This window comes from Triturus cristatus, chromosome 9, assembly GCF_964204655.1.
Source record: "Triturus cristatus chromosome 9, aTriCri1.1, whole genome shotgun sequence".
In the NCBI taxonomy this organism is placed as follows: Eukaryota; Metazoa; Chordata; class Amphibia; order Caudata; family Salamandridae; genus Triturus; species Triturus cristatus.
The window spans coordinates 359,283,104-359,302,408 of record NC_140592.1 but is presented as its reverse complement, the minus strand read 5'-3'; the positions used below and the strand labels follow the sequence as shown (position 1 = coordinate 359,302,408).

Sequence of the window (19,305 nt, the reverse complement as noted above, 5' to 3'; positions counted from 1 at the left end):
AACCCTAGCCCAAAAGGGTGGCTTTCTGTTTTTTAAATGCAGTCATGATTCATCCGTAGATTGGTGAATCCATGGAGGTTCTGATAATTAACGGCCCAGATATCTAAAAAATGTAATCGTTTCATACCCAACCCAAGCACCCTTATAAATGCTAATTTCTCGAAAATGACAGTAGGCATTTACACAACAGCAAGCAAAGGGACTTCCTTGAGTAAAGTTTGCTTTCATGACTAAACTATTTTTGCATACCAGTGGGCTTGTTGACTCATTTTATATTTGGAAATTTGGATAAGATGCAAAAAGATATACCCAGGAAAAAGTTTGCATAGGTCATGTACTTTTTAATGCCCATTCAGCTGCATTGTTTCCATCTTGAGGATCAAATAACCCTACAGGAAATCAAACTGGAAAGGGCACTTTTGGGGCAACCCATTTGTTTTGCCCTTGCTTGATGGATCTGCATGCAACTTGCCATGGCCAAAGCTGATAGTCAGTAAAATGCAATCTTGCACATATAATTGTAAATAATGGATGGAATGTGCAAATATTCGGGCCATTATCCATAGCTGCCAAGATTTACGGTCCTTGCATGACCAGCTGCTTCACATCAGGTTTTTGTGTGACTTGTGGTTCTGGTTATGCAATTGAAAAGACAAAACTACAAGTCCTAGGATGTAAAGGCAAACCTGCAGGAGCAGCTAGTTAAGCGTGGACCTGGAAAGCTTAGAAGGGCTGATCATTAAAAATAATGCAATATTTTGAAGACACACTGAAACTCAGAAGAATTCAAACAGTGCTCAATTTGAGTCGGAGGTTGATAGTAGAGGCCACCAGCACGTAATTTTAGGGACTAACTTATTCTACTGCATCAGACATCAACAGGAAAGGGGAAAGCAAACACTGCAGAAATACGGATGAGAGACAGATGAGAAAACAGTAAGAAAGGGAGAAAGCAAGAACCTGCAAGAACGAGAGAAAGGGTCAGGGAATGCCTAGGGAGTGGATTAAAGAGGCCTAAGGTGACTGGAAGACTACGCAGATTTGGTATTCTATGGGCTGGCATTTAGTTGCACCGGCTGTGGGCTTCTGATCAGAGCTTTTGGCTCCGGCACTCATTTATTTTCAAATTAAAAACTGAGTGCATGTTTGACTTATGGCGTGCCTCTCAACTATTTTTGATTCAGATAGAAATAATCTAGGTGTGTCAGAAAGAGATGCATCTCTTTTTTCAGCTATGAAGAGACCTTGCGAGATGACTAAATGTAATTTGAATGACAGATCTGGGTGACTTTGGCCATGGTATTTTATTTATATTTAGTCCAATCGAGGGTACAAAACCTGAAATATTTAGATTTTTGTTATCTTCAAAAAGCTACCATTGGTTCAACAGAATGTTTAGATCTTCAGCCCCAAAATCCCATATTAAGTTAACCTAAGTTCTTGCGGGCCATCATACCAGCCCTATTAATTGCCTGTAAAGGGAGGCTTGATCGCCTGAATGTCAGTGTGTCCTTGATAAGGCATATCTTTGAGCAATACTGGGTGATTGGATCCTTAATTTGAATCTTTAATTTGATCCTGTAATCATATCATGAGGCCTGCTCATTCATCTATACAGGATTATCATATCCTGCATGCTATCTGAGGATCCCTGATAAGACATGTTCATTGATCTATACTCGGGGCTTAGCACTCCCCAGTTCTCATAGAATGCTGATAAGACTCTATCACTGATATGTAATGCCTTCTTTATACATAATAGATATTTTTGATTGGTGCATTTTGATCAGATCTCCCTGTAGTATATGTACGCATTGCTCCATATATTGGGCCTGATTCACAGAGGGCCTCCGCACTCATGGCGAGTGCCCTGCAGTCGTGGGGGAGTCTTCGCACTCAGGGCGGAATCTCCGTAATGAGAATTCTCACTGCGGAGATTCCTCCCAGAGTATGGAGACTCCCCCATGACTGCGGGGCCCAGTGCTTAATTTGTAAAATATCAAGTGCCAGGGCTCTGACCAGGAGGCCACTGCAGCTTGCACCACCCATCGCCCTTGTCATCGCTGCCAAAACAACTACTAACCATCTCTCTCGCATGTAAATGCGACAGATCAGATTATTCCAGGTCCCTAAAGCTAAATGAATGGCTGGGGAGGCAGATATTAGCATTATTATGTTTTTTTGTCAAACTTGTGTTTATTGATTTTTTTGCACAGTAATAAAAACAAGCATGATAATACATTTTCCAGAGACCTTCGGATATCGCTTACAGGTGGCTAGTTATTGATTACAGTCTTTCAAGAAATCCATCATCTTCTTCGTAACAATCAACCTTCTTGTATTATCTGCAAACCTGTACATGGTCTTTGTCACATTGAATAATGTGCGTATTCAGAGCACACTCCTTAACATTTCAACAGAACATTTGTTGATTCACACAGTGACAGAGTATATCCGACAAGGCGTAGATGAGGTGGAATTGCCCTATAGCACGACACTCAGCACCTTTCCCTGTTTGAAGTGTAATAGTATAGGCATAGTTTCAAATAGTATAAAGGCACAGTGTGTAGCATATAGAGTAAGCTTAAAGACTCAATCCACCTCTCCGCGTGTGACCAGTATCAAATTGAGCCCTTCCAACGTGGAGGGTAACCTACCTCTAGACAAAGAAAGCCCTCTCCCTCCCCCCTTCAACAAATAAAATAAAATAATGGTGGTGTCAATTGTGTGGTGCATCGAGTAAGTTAGTCAGGTTGGAGCGGTGGGACAAGTTGCAGTGTGGATAACGTCTATCCTCTCTAGGGATTAGCATTATTTTAATGTATATTTTATTCATAAACCACTGTTGTTCTGCTCATCTCCAAATTAGATGAGCAGCGCCACCATGTGGTAGACTGCTCTAAGTATGGTGTTAACAATTAGATGCCGAGCACCGGAAACCAATTAAGTGTCGGTGCTGAGCACCGGAAAGCACTGGCTCAAATTAAGCACTAGAGGGGCCTCAGTCACGAGTGCAGAGGCCCATTGTGGATCAGGTCCATTGTGTTTTAATCAGCATTTAGTTGCTGTAGGTCTCTAGTAGACTCAGTTAGTACAGGAGCTCCTAATAAATCCCTCTGCACTGAGTGTTGGGCTCCCCATGCATTCCCCATTGGCTTCTGAAAACCCAGTTCCTTAATAGGGGTTCATGATAATTGAATCCACCTTGGTGCATGCAGGGTCATTGAGGAAAGCGTGATGAGCAGATCTATTCTAGTGCATGCATGCTCCTAATTAAGCTGTTCATTGATGGGTGCATGATGACCAGCTTCATCATAGTGCATGATGGCTCCTGATAGGCCTTTTAATTGGAAACTGCATGATGACCACACATTCCTTAATGCAGGCAGGCTCCCGACAGTCTCGCTCATTGATGGGTGTATGATGATCACATCCCCCTTGGCAAGGGCCACTGGAATGATGCAATTTTGCAGCTGCAGCTATCTCTCCCATAATTATGAATGTGCTCCGTTTTAACATGATCCACCATCTGCTATATACCTAGCTGCAGATTTTCCAAGTCAAATGTATAAAAAAAAAGTTATTAATAATGTAGAAACACATCTTGTTCACAATGGTTGACTTGTCACATTTCAGATGCTTATTGCCATCTTTGGGTTTAAAGCTGGCACTAACGAGGTGAAACCTATGCGCATGCAGTATTAACAAGTGTAAAAATGACAAACTATTGAAGTAACACTATGACAAAATGTGCTGCATTGCGCCACATAATTTGCCTTTTCTTGCCACATAATCTAGTCGCCCATGCTGCATAATTTGATCATCCACCATGGATGTACTTTAAAAAAAAAAAAAAGTTTTGTGCACATTTGACTAATGGTGCCAAAGTTAAGAAAACAAAAAATACCTTTCCATTGGAAACTGACCTAACAATGCTACACTACTACACTGGTGCTATCTTTTCTTTAATTTCTCCCTAAGTGCTGAGAGAAAATGTACCACACCTGAAAAAATGCACTAAATGGATCCAAGCACAGTAAGGCTGCCGTAGGTGGTGTATTTTATTCACACAACGCCCAAATCACAGAAGTAATCTGAGACAAAATCCTAAACTTACTACTTTCGGTATTCACAGAAGGCATTTAGTAGTAGTAAAGTTAGGATTTTGTCTTAAGTCTGTCTTAAGTTTGTCTTAAGTCTGTCTTAAGTCTGTCTTAAGTCTGTCTTAAATCAAACTTAAGACAAAATCCTAACTTTACTACTGCTAAATGCTTTCTGTGAATACCAAAAGTAGTACGTTTAGGATTTTGTCTCAGATTACTTCTGTGAATCAGCCCCTCATTCTCTATTTTGTAGATGGACTTCCCTACAGAGGTTTCAGTGGGGTATGTCACTTTTCTAACAGCCCAAGCCTTTGGTTGCCTTAACAATTCTGCAATAAATTTAACAAAATCCAAGCAGGTCTATTGGATTTGGACATTAAATGTGCAAACAAGGCTAAAGGGCCTTGTACGTGTATCCACTTATTCTAACATTGTAATAGATCACACGTGTAGTTCTGTGATGTGTGCTTCATGTGAGGCCGCAATGTCAGTGGATAATCACATGGCACAATGTTTCTTTAAAGTTGGATCCCCAACGGCTCCCTGCGGTGGTTCCTAGTGCACGCACCTTCCTCCCTTAAGGAGGCCTGCATCCTGTGGGCGTCATTCGCCGCATATCTCTTCTCTCACTTCTGCTCACGTCGAGTGCTTTATCTCAGACTTCAGCTTGGTCATTTGTGGTTTCTCTTTGACATCAAATGTAACTTTTTTTCCACTCAGTTTCTCGTCCAAACTAAACTTTTCGTGACTGAATTTGTGTCAAAACCTGAAACCTGAAAGCCAGTATGTAGAAACAGGGTGAGCAGACTCATAATGACTGTCATAGTGATAACAGTGACAGGAATCGGTCCCCAGTGCTTTCTGGTGAAAGCGTGTCATCTTTAAGTCCCTGTTTCTGAATTTGACATGTCGCTCCACATCTGCTTGATTCTCAGGCTGACTTTTAGAAGCTCAAACTATTTGTGTTTTATAAATATTTATTTAAAAACTTCTAGGTCCAACTTAGAATTTGGTGGACAGGGTACTCTGCTGTAAGCGTTGCGAAGTACCTTTCCCGCCAAACTGATGGTTCACTTGCTCTATTTAGGGGTGGGCAGTCCTTCATGTTTCCCCCACTGGTTCTGCCGTGGAGACCCTACACCAATGGCTCAATGAAATTGGGGGCATCGTTGTTAGTACATTAGACCATCCGCCCTACTTAGGGTCTGATGTATTTTTTGTCTGTTCCAGACAGCATTGGAAGGCTGGCTGTCCCTAACAGAAAAAGTGTGTGACTTCCACACCCTGGGAAACTCGTAGGGTGTCAAGGTCATAAGTATTTACAACAAAATGATGCAACTTCCTGCTGGTGCAGAGCTTGTGCAGAGAAGGTGCTAAAGGGTAAAGGGAAAAGGTAGAAGGGCAGGGTGTACTAGAGAAATGAATAGTAGAGCTACAAGGGAGAGGATGTCGTCCGTCGGCTAGACTGCCGACTCTGGTGCTGGAAACCAAGCTTCGAGCCTCGGGTGGCGTCCACATTCTGTGATTGTGGGCAAATCACTTAATCTCCCCGTGCCTACCAAAAAAAAAAAAAAATTGAATGTGTCCTTGAGTAACATAACCGGTGCTTGTGTAAAGCGCTCCAATACCCTCGGGTCGAGTTCACGCTATATAAATCTGCAAAAAATATATATATATTTGAATGTGTTCTTGAGTAACATAACCAGTGCTCGTGTAAAGCGCTCCAATATCCTCGGGTCGAGTTCACGCTATATAAATCTGCAACAACAAAAAAAGGGAGAGGTGTAAAGGAGAGGTGAACCACAAAGGAGAGGCTCAGGGGAGGGTTTACCAGAGATAAGGGAAGAAAGAGCAAATATTTACCTCATGAGGTACAAATGAGACTTGGGGAGATAGGGAACTATAGTGAGCAGCAGTGCAGTAGGCTCTTAAAAGGAAATGGGAATTGGAAGGCATGTAGAGAGAGTGGAGAGCAGCAGAGGATAATTGAAAAGGACAGATGAGGGTTGCGGTGCAGCGGTAAGTTGAAGATGCAGGGAGGAGAGGAGAGGTTCATGGACCAGGGTTGGATACTAAGGGGTTGTGCATGAAGGTCTCAGCACACATCCGCCTTACAGTCTTAACCACAAACAGTCAAACAATACATCAGGGTCACACAAAAACCACAAAAATATGTCTTGCATGGGACCCCATAAATCCTTCAGATGGCATTGGGTAGAGAGACAGAGTCACAAGTAGAGGTACTCCAAGAGGGACAGATGTTTAACTAGAGAAATACAATACGTACAGATCATACGGAGAGAAAGTTCACTTTCACGGGGGCCCCTTTTGCGACAGGCTACCTGTGTACCAGTACCAGGCTGCAGGAGATGGTAGTCTCACACGGTCAGCTCGCACATGTGTGCACATGCATGTAACTCGCCTAAAGATTCTTGTTCTAGCTGTGCAGGAGCTCCTTATCTTAAATGATGAACACTGGCTGTTAGCCTTGTCATTCCATAGCCACAGAATTTAGCAGTGAGTGAGACTCAGTTGGTGAGACTCACTCACACTAAAAGTCCAACACCAGTTAGTCAAAAAGTGCAAACTCCAGGGGGAATAAATGGGTGGAACCCATTTCCTACAGTTTCAGTAAGAATATTCAAGACCCTGGTGTATTAGGCTGTCTAAAGCTTTTCCATAGAGTGCTCTTCTGGGAAGACACTCGGGTGTAGTTTGAGTCTGTAAAGCTTCAAGTGAAAACTACCGGAAGGCATAGGAAGAGACAGCCTGGGTGAGGTTTAGTCATTAAAGTCAAGCTGAATAAATTCTACACATGCAAATTACAATTCAAATAAAATATTGATAGATAAGTAAGAATTCACCCTAGCACATGAGAAGCATGGCATATGTCTTATGTTTTTATAACTTTGCCATCAATTAATATGTCAGTTCGGGTGACTATTATGAAAATGATGGTGGTGGGTGTGAGATCAGTTAGACAGTTGTTATCTATGACTCAGCTTCAGGAATCCACAATTGTATTACCTTCAACTAGAAGGAGGACACAAGTGGCTGAGGATTATGTAAAATATAGAATATATCTCTCAGAATATATTTTGCATACATATTTTTGCCTAAATATCTTTTACAAAATAACGAAAAGCTGCACCCAACGGTGGAATATTTTTGTGAATTATATTTAGGATATGATGTTAATATTAGATAATATATTCTAACATACAATGGAAGGAGGCACTCCTGTAATAAGAAATCTACAGGAATTAGCCCTTCTAATCATGGTACTGCAGCCTTCCAATAATATTCTTCACGGTGGACCATGGTGTTTAGTGAGATAGTCCCTGCTTCACTGGAGGAAAGGATAGTCCCAGACTGGAAAGGAGCCTGCTTACTCAGTCATAGAGCTGACCCATATCTGCAGGATTACAGGTTATTAGCTCTGCTCTCACCCTGTAAATAATGTTGCCAGGAAATTACATGAACATCTGGATAATTGGATAGACAGGACAATAACAAAAGCAATCACACAAGTTGTCTTGAGTATGTTCGATGTGGTGGCGGTGGTGTCCTCAGTAGCTTTGTCTACGGAGGGTGTGAGGTTCCCGCTACTGTGTGCATTTGTGGACTTCTTCAGATCTTTGGACGTAGTGAACTGACCGTGCTTTTGGATAAAGCAGCAATTGAGTGCACCACTGTGGCTGCTAAATATTTTTTTCTGATCTGTACAGTACAATGGGATGAGAAAGTGAATGTGAAAGGACTGTCATTATTCATGTGAGGTCACATGTGAAAGATGGGATTTGGTAACGTTTTGTCATTGCACCAATTATATTGACAGTTTATGTGGGTGATCTTGAAAAGACCCCAGTTTAATATTATTAGATCCCCTGGAAAATAGGGCTGGAATATAGGAGAGATGGGTGCACTGTCCCAGTGACCTGGTCATATGTGATTGGCCAAGGCATTTGTAGTTCAGCTGAGGTGCAAACCTAAGTGTACGACTATCTATGTTTATAATCAAAGATCTTCTTGAATTGTGGTGACAAATGTCTTGATGCAGTCAGTAGTTATTGCTACCAGAGACTAATGCTTGATAAACCTATATTTTGGTGTTTACTGGGGTGAATGATGCTCACTGATGCCCAGATATTTATAAATATTGGATCCGTTTAAAAAAATGCTTTGACGGGTACCATTTTAAGGAGCAAAAAAATGAATATTATAGGTCTGTATCTATTCAGTTGTTTCTCTGTGATGATATTGCAAACTTTCAGCTATTATTTTTATACATATAGGTCTGTGTCTTTTAAAAATCAGCATTTCTAAGAAAAAGGTTAAGTCTTTCCTGCTCAGTATAGGCCTATATATCTCTAACAGTAGTATTTCTTGGTGTAGGTTTACATGGCTTTACTCATAAATTTGTATCTATGCTTCACTTTATGCCATTGCTTCCTTGTAAACAGCCAACTTGCATGCTTCATTGTGTACATTTTAATCTTTTAATATATCTCAGTATTTTCTTGTAGTTATGTTCATCAGAAACAAGGTTACCTGTTCAGTCCTCTCACTGTGTCATTTACTGAAATCTACCCCAAAACTCAGAATTTCTAATACTTGCTTCATTTTTGTAATTCATCAGGCAAAGCAAGAGGGTCCTAGTGATAAATCAGAAGAGGGGACTTCGAGAGAAAACTAGAGACACCATGTTATGTACTCCTCCACTGACTCACATCATCAAGTAATGCTGGCAACATCAACCCAACAATGAACAAGAGAAAGATGGAAAGAAACAAGCCTTCTATTCTGTTTGTTTAATAATTGTCCTCAATTAATGTTATCACAACAGTGGATGCAACTTTCTTTTGGCCAAGCAAGGCATTTAGAGACCATCTTTCTTTGGGCAATCAACAGCGGTAGTTATTGGAAGACAACCATCCAAGTAATGAGGAGCGCTCTGTCCCTTCATTGGTACCTCTTTCATTCCTCTGTTTAACATTTACCTAGCCCTAAGTGTCATTGACCATATCATAGAAATATAAGGTGGATAAGGTTCACAAAACCTCTTCAGCTCATATATCAATATCAATATTACAGCCATCTTGGAAGAGAAAATTTATTCTTGAACACACTATAAGCTTTTCAATAAACCGGAAAGCTTTTATGTGCCAAGAAGACAAATTTTATGCTTAAATAAATGGCAGAAACCATATCTAGTTGTCTTTATTTTGTGTTGGAATTATCCAGCATTATTGTCTATTGACTTCATAAATCAACACATGATTTGTAAAACTGTTCTCTGCTCACACGACGATTTAAGCATAAGTAGTATTTCATAATGCAACTTGGCATTGCTGATGTTCAGTTAACAGTTGGACACAAACATACATAATTTACTGGCTAACACAACTTTGTTGCTTCTGAAACCAAGTCCTTTACACCAAAAAGGAAGGCCAGGTAAGAAAAGAGATCTATTGCAGCTGTCATACTTCCGTCCCACCTAATCCATTTATCCTTTCCAACTATCATGTTCTAAACATCTGGTCACTTTTTCTATGAACGGAAAACAGAGTATGAATACTACCCTTGTGTATGTATCACTTGATTAGTTAGTTGCATTATATCTGACATATCTGTTATCTCTTAACATTGTTAGAATTCTCCTCATAGATCATTTTAGAAGATGTCCATATTTGAGCAAAAGATATTTCATATAAGTTCTATATACAATGGCCAGACATTTCAGCCAGTCTTCTCACCTGGGAGCCTGTCGTGGGCCTCACTTTTACAGGCTCGAACCATAGAAAGAGCTCAAAAGCCAGAATTTCTTTCTATAAATATTGTCCTCATCACACAGTTGATGTTCTCAACTCCAGGAATGCCTGTTTCAGTCATAAAATGTGATAAAGCTGATGTTGATTATCTACCATTCTTTACAGACAGGGCCTCATGTCCTGACCATGTTGACAGCCAGATTGAAGCCTTCATCACTGGTATGCAATAAAGATCCCTTAATGTAGTGTCCACACAGATAGTGTTGACTGTACCTTGACCTTCAAAGTATTTCACAGTACAACTACATGCCGAGATGCACCCCTGACACAGGTTACAACCTGATGAACATCAGGCACTCCTAAAACAGCACTACAACTAGGATGTTAAAGTGCTGTTGGGTACAATTAGAGGTGAGTGTTAAAGAGGCATCAGCCATAAATGTCTGGATGCCCTGCCTTTCCACTTGTTTTATCCCCTTGCATCATCCCATTTGGATATCAAAGGATGTTGACTTTCCCAGTGGCAGAACTGCAACTGTCTATTCTGTTGGTAAACTCCTTTGTTACCGTGAACCCTGGTGGATATGGCATCAGAAGGACCACCCTTCTTACGTTAACACAAATTATGCCATGCCTTCAAGCTTTTTTGTTGTCTGGAAATGTCATGTGCACCGTACAACCCAAGCCCTGATGAAGTTCCATTAAAAGGAACGAAACGCGTTGGCTGTTGTCCTGTGTGTTCCTATTTTTATATGAAGATGAATAAAGGATTGTTTTGAATAAGATCACATTTATGGATTTGTGACTTCATTCCTGGTGCCGCCTCCACCTTTCTTCAAAAAGCATCTAATGGTGTGTTTGGCTCAATGCCAAAAACATCCGTGACTTCATTTCCCTGTTAGCCATCACATCACACGCTAGCTTGGCTACAAACCTTGCTCTGAGCTCCACCTATGGGTACTCAAACTAATGATGCCCTGGTGATATTACACTGTTGTAGTGTGACCCTCTTTCCTGGTCTTTTCTTGCATCAGTCCATTCCACAAAATTCATGTTTGGTTTTGGTCACAGGCAACCCCCCACACATAGCCCAGGAACTAAGGATCCCTAAATTTTGAGCACCATCCTCCCACAGATGGGGCCCATTTTGCAGCAAGCGGGACCTGTAGCATCACAGACAAAGGCAAAACAAATATATGTGGAAACACAGGGTGCTCCTTATATGTGGCCTCTTAATTCTGATGGGCCCAGTAACAGCAGTTAATAGCCCCATCGGGTTTATGAGATCTGTGGAAACTGATAAAACCTCTGTGTGAAAATATTATTGTGACATGGCATTGTTACATACATTTTGGAATTTGTACTATGGCACAATGACTCAGTGATAAAGGGCTTTCATCCATCTCTAGCGATATATGGCTTTCTTCTCATGTAGTTTCTGTTCAGGAAAGAAGGGTTATTTCTCAAAGAAGACTTATTCTCATCACCCAGATTATATCTCCCAATAAAGTATAGAGTTTTGTGAATAAATTACCTTAACCACTAATAAATTCAATAAAGGCTATGGTGGCAAAATAATGTTCCCTGATTATTTAAATGTAGTCTATATATTAAGGATTCAGGTTTAAAAATTGGGTCCTGATTCTTGGTAAAAAAGTATTGCGCCCGTTGCTGGAATCCTCCAACTTTGCACCAATTCGCATAGTTCTACGTGAATGTAAAATATGTTTAAGATATTCACAATGTTCCCAGCTTAGGTCTCTTTCTTTAACTTAGGATATCTGGAGTTTCTGCATTCGAAAAAACTGGCTGTGCATTAATAATTATCTGAAATTTCACAGAAAGGGTGTTTTTTCTTTTTTCTTAAAGTCTAGAACATCTTTCCATCTGTCTTGTTTCTTTTCTACACACACTCTTTAGAGTATTCTGTGGTCTTTTACTCACTTCTGTCCCACTTGAAAATAACACAGCCAGTTAACTGCAAAGTACAAAGACGTTTTGGAAAGGCTTTGCAAATGTTTGTGAATACCCACCATGTATGAATGTGAGTACTCGCCACATTTGCATTGTATTTTCTTCCTGAATGCTGAATGTATGCGAGTTTCTGTACAATATGAGAATTAACCTTTGTAGCAAAATGGCCTTTGAGAACGCTTTAGTGTGAAATGACCTTTGGAAAATCGTAGTGAATGAGAGCCATGGAATGAAGTCACCTGTGATAAGGCATTTACCTCCCACACAATGCAATAAATGGGTATCAACAATAGATTCCTTACTCAACAAATTGAGTATGACCTAAGCTGACTCAAGCTCATGTACAGATACGGTAGTGTCCTTTACAGGGGACACAGTTTAAGGAAAGACTATACAGGTGTCTTGGCAATCGAGTCACTATCAATTATCTAATAGTTTTTTTTAAATTGTATTATCAGATGTGTTTATGTGGACCCAAACACCGTCTATTCATAAGAGGGCAATGGAAATTCTTGGGTAGCAACATGTAATGTAGCTGTGATTTCGAAGGCGCTTAAGCAGAAGATCGATGTGTCTTCCAGACAACCAGAACATTAGGTGCCAAGAAGCTGAAGTGACTCTCAAGTCATCGATTCCATCATGAACTGAGGGCAGAAGGGAAGGGAGAAGGAAATAATAGGTAGCCTTATCTACTTATTTTATCGTGTGAGATCTGTTTGTAACTTGTTTTAACCTGTGCTTTTATGGTATTTTCGACCAAATAAAGATTATTTGATTGGTTCAATAGGTAGCCGACTGATCCGTAGGAAACCTGCCATTTCCTTTCAGAAAACACCCCACGCTTACTGAGAGTCTTCATTTATTGTTCATAAGTTCATAAGATGCCACACTACTAACATACATTACTTTATTAGATCACTGAGTTATTATCATTTGCGTGTTGTTGCTGTGTGATTTTGTGTGTTTTTGATGGATCCTCTTTTGTCTATTTCAAGAGTATAATTGTGTCTATTTTCTGAGTGCCCGTTAGCATTTTTTTTACAAGTTGTCTTCTCTTTGCTTATGACGTGACTTTGTCTTATTCGTTATCTTGAATGCTGCTCTTTTATGTCTGCTAACCAGTTGTTTTTCTTTCTTAGCCATATGACTAAGACTGTCTTCTTCATGTTTCAAATTTTGTCTCAAACACACATAAAGTGATGGGAGGAATTCTTGCAAGTTGTTTAACCATGGGCAATCGCTTGAGTAGCATTTCAAATAAGGTTATGTCCAGATGTTGGTCCATTGTTCACTGTGCAAGCTGCATCAGACTGAAGAGGCCCATGGAGGTCGAACCTGGCCTTGGGTCATTTGTGTTCCAGTTTAGAGAGGACCTGGCTTGGCAGTTCAGGCTGGAATGCTCCCATTGGAGCAGGACCAAAGGTGATTTGCATATAGCTGGGCATAATCTGAGGTGGCATAGTGGGCAAAAAAAACGACGGGATGGAATACTAATTCAATTGTTTGCCAGTGGTTAGATTATTTGTGAGCATTCCTCCCATCATCTTTTGGGTGCCTTATTTTGTCTCCATGGGACACAACATTAGCATTAAGCTATATTCAATTCTTGGTCTACTTGATCTATCACCTGCTTCTGACATTGTCCACCTTACATCACGCTGTTCACTAATCTACCCCAAACTCCAATACTGAACTTACTTGTTTCACCACCCCATATCCAAAGTCTCGCATTCTAGATCTTTGGAAGACTATTCTTCTCTGCCTTGTTAGCTTTGCACTCGTGGGTAACTATCCATTGTTCTCTTCTTTTCCTAAATCTAAATAAACATGCCCTTGGCATCTGGAATTGCAATTTTGGTAATCTAGTCCCAGACCTATGTAGATAAGTTGCCAAATCTATATTTCCAAAACTGTTCAATTTGTTCAAGAACAGAAGCCTGCTTGCTGGAGTTATCTTCACCTGTGGTGCTTTCTCACTCTTTTCTGACTAAAATGGGAATTCTCCATCTTTTTGCTATTCACCCTCGTACAATCCTTTACCTTCGACACGTTCCCCTGAGGTATACCATTGCTGCCCCGGTTGTAAAGGGAACGATGTAGATTTCCTTCATATGCTATGGTCCTGCCCCCGCCTCCAGGACTACTGGAGAGGCGTTTGTCTGTCCCTAGGCGAGGTTACACGCATTTCTGTTTCAGATGGCGTCCTGGATTGCCTCATGGGCCTTCGTAGACGTACAAGTGCACAGAAAGTGCCACTGAGATTCTTAGATTTGGCCCTCATTCCGGCAATAAGAGCCCTTACCATGTGGTGGAAATCCCCCAGGTGCCCGACGTTACCCAGCTGGCAGGATGACATGAAAAAATGGGGAAAGGCTGAAGGCGCAGCCCTTCGGAGGGAGAAAGAGAAAGGGTTGCGAAAACAACCCATCTCAATGGAATGGGATATTATGTTACATGATTTTGAACTACTTGATTTAATACCCCCACAATGTACCCCACCACCATGAATCGCGATACGGCTTTGGGACCAAATGACTCGAACCTCCCAAACCCTGGGGCATTTACTACAATCCATGGGTAATGTAGGCCCCCCAGAAATACTCTAATAATCCCCTTCGGCTACTATTATAATTAGCATAGACAGACCAGGAGTACGGGGTGGGTGGGATGGGGAGGGATAAGACATAGTTAGGTTTGTTTAGTTAATTGAAAATATATATATATATGATTTATGTTATTGATATTTATGTGACACTATTTCACGATTAGCAGAACTCATAGCTATTATTCGGAAGTATATGTAGTTCATTTTCCGTAGTGATATTCGATCACTGTATAGTAGATTCATGCAATGCTTCTGTAGAAACTGTCCCAAGAACAAAAGACCTTCTGTATTAATCTTTGCATTGGATGTGATGTCAAGGTCCTCAATAAACTATGTTTAAAAAAATAAAAAATAAATAAACTTTCCTACGTTCTGTCACTTTTCCCCTACTTTTACTATTAGCACCTATTCAGGTTGCAATTTAGGTTTTGCCTTTAATTCCTTTCTGTAATCAAATCTCATTGGCCGCTCAAAATTTGAAACATCCAAACCATCATAATATTTTGGACACTTACTCAAACTCTTATAGTTTGCTTCATTTATTTTATTCTTATCTTTTCATTAGTCTTCTTATCTGTTTTATCTACCTTAACAAAGTATTCTGAAATCTGCAAAACATATTTTAAGTCATTTTCCAGGCACATTCCATTCATGTGTATCCCTTTCATTTCATTGAGGCTCTGTAAGTTGGAATCCAGTGCGGGGGCACTCTGAATGGAGTAACCAGGTGCTTTACAAAAACCTGACATAACACGACATTTCTCCATATCTGGATATACAAGACATGCAGTTCATGTATTTTTCTCTGCATTATTTAGTTTTTGTGTTCTCAGTGGGATACCCAGATGCATCTATGGTCTTGATCTTCTCTCATTGCATCATATTTCAATGGTGTACACCACAGTCATCCTCACAAACCCTTCTTTGACTATATCCATCCTTCCTAGGAGGCATTATTCTATTTACCAGCTTTCTCTAAATAAATTTAAACTATAAAATGCTTTACATAGTTCCAAGAAATAACGTAATTTATTCACTCTAAATACGGTATTGTCTTTCTTCACTCTTTCATAATAAATAATGACATTCTTCATTCATAACTTCCTTCCATCGGATTAATGTTATCTATTTTTTCGTACACTTTGTTGTTAATCTCTATACAGATACAGTACTTTGGTGTAAAGCGATATATAAATAAAATAAATAAATACATAAATAAATAGGTGTGTGGCAGCACTGAGTTCCTGTGTGTCAGTACTATCTGATTACTTCTGTTTGGCTGCTTACTGACTCTTGAATGTGACTGCACATTCCTAGTGTTTCTGTTCCTGCACCTGCATGTGTGTTGCGACTCTTTCACTTTTTGTGTTTTGAACTTCTAGTACCTTTGTGAACCCAGTCATTGATACTTTCATTGTGACCCATCCACACCTTGGTGCAAGTACACTACAATCAGTGTTCAAGAGCCCTGAAGCTAGACTGCTCAAATAGCATATTTTTGTGATAGATTGCAGCTGAGAACAAAAGGCAGAGGTCACAGACTGTTGTTTCTTTCCATAGCATGAAAATTATGTAGCAGTTTTGATGCATGTGCAAGCTTTCTTTGGGTAGATACAGGTGGGAAAGGGTCACATGATTGCATCCATGGTAGGGTGGTGAAATAGTTGAGTGGCAACAAATCCTGTTGTGGGAATTTTTGACACAGACTTAAAGATAGCAAGACCATCACAGCCCTTCCTTCTTCTCATGATAATAAAATGAGTACCATTGAGGAAGTATCACTATTATTAAGCATGCACATCTCTTGAGATATAAAGCCAGCTATGCCTACATCATGGAAGAAAATTGGAGAAAAATAACCCTTTCGACTACTGTGGAGCTGTTCTTACATTGTAGACTGCTACACTGCCACACATGGCCATCATTGATACCCTTAAGAAAGTGATACCCACATGCTAACTAGTTCGTAGTTGAGCAGAGGATAGCCTTCTTGAGACTTTCTTGGTCAAATTTAAAGCTGACTGAGTTCTTTTAAAATTAATCAAACAGCCTAATCGACAATGCCTAAATGAAATCCCACATACCATCCCACTGACCAGCCCAAACCCAACACACCAGAGACACTACTTGATTTCGCATGCGCCCTTTTCAACACACGCTGACTATGCAAGCATGCCACTGAATTATGGGACCTCATTACCGACATGGTCTTCCTCTGTGGCAGCTCACTTCTCAAAAGGAAAAATTAAATAATAATAACGTATTGTTCTTATCATTTAATTTTTCCTATTGCAGTCAGTGGTGGGGCGGAGCTGGTCAGAACAGGAGGAGGAGTGGTGTATACTCTCTAAGTGCCCATGAGTGTTTGGCCAGCCCTCTTGGGAAAGCCAAACAATCATGCACACTTTGCACGTTTCCCACAAGACTGTATTGCACAGCCTGGTGAGGAGCATGCACAGGCTCCCTGTCCCCGTCTGAGTGCCAACTCACGGTGCTCAGACTAATCACAACTCTGCATTGCAGGTTTGTGATCGGCTCAGAGGAGCCTGTGTGCCCGGGTGCTTCCTTCTGCCGGCTGGGACTGGAGACAGGAAGAAGAGGACGGGGGAGAGGCGGCTGGCCGTTCCAGTTAAGTCCTTTAAAAAAAAGAAAGAATTTCACCCCCAACCACCCCCATCCAGTAGCAGCTGCTAAGGTCTTCCTCACTGTGACCTGGCTCAACCTGTCTGCCCCAGACATTACCACAGTGATTCCTGAATGGATTTAAAATCACTCATCAGGACCGCACCAACATGCCGGGAGGAGGAACAGCAATCGTCCACAAAGAGACCATACAATGTACCATCACCAACGACAACACCACCACCCCCGTGGAACATCTCAACTTTAAGCTCTGCACAGATGACAAGATAACCATCAGAGGCACCCTCGCATTCCCACCCTCCAGGCGCTCGCTCCAGCTTCTGTAAACCATTGCAGACTTCATTGCGCCCCTAGCCTTAGGCTTCAAGGTCTACATCTTCCTCGATTACCTAAATTACTTCATCGATGACCTCCAGCAATTTCGTTAAATACAGCCATGTCACAGAACCCACATGGACCGATCACTCCATCACCCACTTCAGCATCTCCAGCCCTCGCACCTCCACACACAAGATTACCAATGCCCCCTACCTGCCCCCGAGGTGCAAAAAACCTTGCTGCTGCCACCAACCTCAAACAGGGAGTGAAAAACTTCAACGCCTGGATCACCAATTGTGCAGAAAGCATCATTCCTATCAAGAGCAACATCCAGAGAAAATCCCCCAAAAAGGCCAGCTGGTACACTCAAGAACTCAGAAGAGCGGAACGGGACAGCAAACAGTTGGAGAGGAGATGGCATGCTAGCAAGGACACCTCCGACAGGGCAGCCTTCAAGACCTCCCTCAACTTCTACCACCACTTGCTGAGGGTAACAAATGATACAGCCCTTGGCACACGCCTAGAAATCAGTAACCAACAACACCAAGGAACTTTTCAACATCATTAAGGAATTCTCCAACTTAACTGCCAGTGAAAACAACATAATACCCTCACAGGACCTGTGCGACAAGCTCACTCACTTCTTCCACAACAAGATCGCAACCATATACTGAAGCTTCGAACCCCAACCCACACCTACGGATTTCCATAACTGACACGACCCACACTATGGCCACCTGGAACATCCTCTCCGCCCAGGGCACCAACTCCACCATGAAATCCATCCACTCTGGAACTACCAAAGACCCATGCCAGCACCAAATCTTCAACCTCGGAAATTAAAGAATCGACTAGGAACTCACCACCCTACTCAGCACCTCTATCACCATCAAAACATTTCCCGATGCTTGGAAACACACCAAAGTCAGACCACTACTCAAAGAACCCTCTGCAGACCCCAGTGAACTAAAAAAACTACCAGACCATCTCCTGCTTCCATTCCCTGCTAAAGTACTGGAAAAGACTATCAAATCCTGACACACCTTGAGCAGAACCGGTTACTTGACACCTCCCAATCCGGCTTCCGCAGCAAGCACAGCGCTGAAACTTCCCTGATTGCAGCCATTGATGACATCCAAACCCTCCTTGACTGAAGAGAAACAGCTTTGATCCTCTTCAAACTCTAAGCAGCCTTTGACACCATATCACACCACCACCTGATCGAAAAACTACATCACATCGGCATCCAAGGGGACACGCTCAGATGGATCACCTCCTTCCTCACCAGAAGAACCCAGAGGACCTACCTCCCACTTTTCACCCCTAAACCCAAGGACCTCACCTGCGGTGTCCCCCAGGGCTCATCCCTCAGCTCCAGGCTCTTCAACGCATATATGACCCCGCTGGCCAACATTGTCAGATTCCATTGTCTTAACATAATTTCCTACGCAGACGACACCCAACTGATCCTCTCACTCACCGACGACCCCATCACCACCAGAACCAACTTCCACAGATGCATGACAAACGTTGCATACTGGAAGAAGAACAACTGTCTGCAGCTGAACACAGATAATAGGAAGTACTGATCTTTGGCAACAGCAGCAACACATGGAATGACTCTTGGTGGCCATCAGACCTAGGACTTATACCCACTCCTTCTGACCACACTGGAAACCTCAGAATCATCATGAACAATAAGCTCACCATGAGATCACAGATCAACGCCGTCTCCTCTGCCTGCTTTCTCATTCTGTGCATGCTACATAAGATCTTGAAGTGGCTACCCCTACACACGAGATGTACCCATGATACAGGCCCTCATCACCAGCCGACTGGACTACGGCAACACCCTCTGCATAGGAATCACCACACACCTCCTACAGAGACT

At 41.6% G+C, this 19,305-nt stretch overlaps 1 long non-coding RNA gene across 1 annotated transcript in view; it reads left to right on the top strand.

Annotated features, from left to right (window-relative positions):
- The window catches only part of LOC146797937 (uncharacterized), a 94,595-nt gene extending 83,146 nt beyond the window's left edge, over positions 1–11,449 (top strand). The window contains exon 5 of the long non-coding RNA XR_014968563.1: positions 8,743–11,449. This is a non-coding gene — a long non-coding RNA (uncharacterized LOC146797937). The remainder of the gene's footprint in view (positions 1–8,742) is intronic.
- The last annotated feature ends 7,856 nt before the right edge of the window (positions 11,450–19,305 follow it).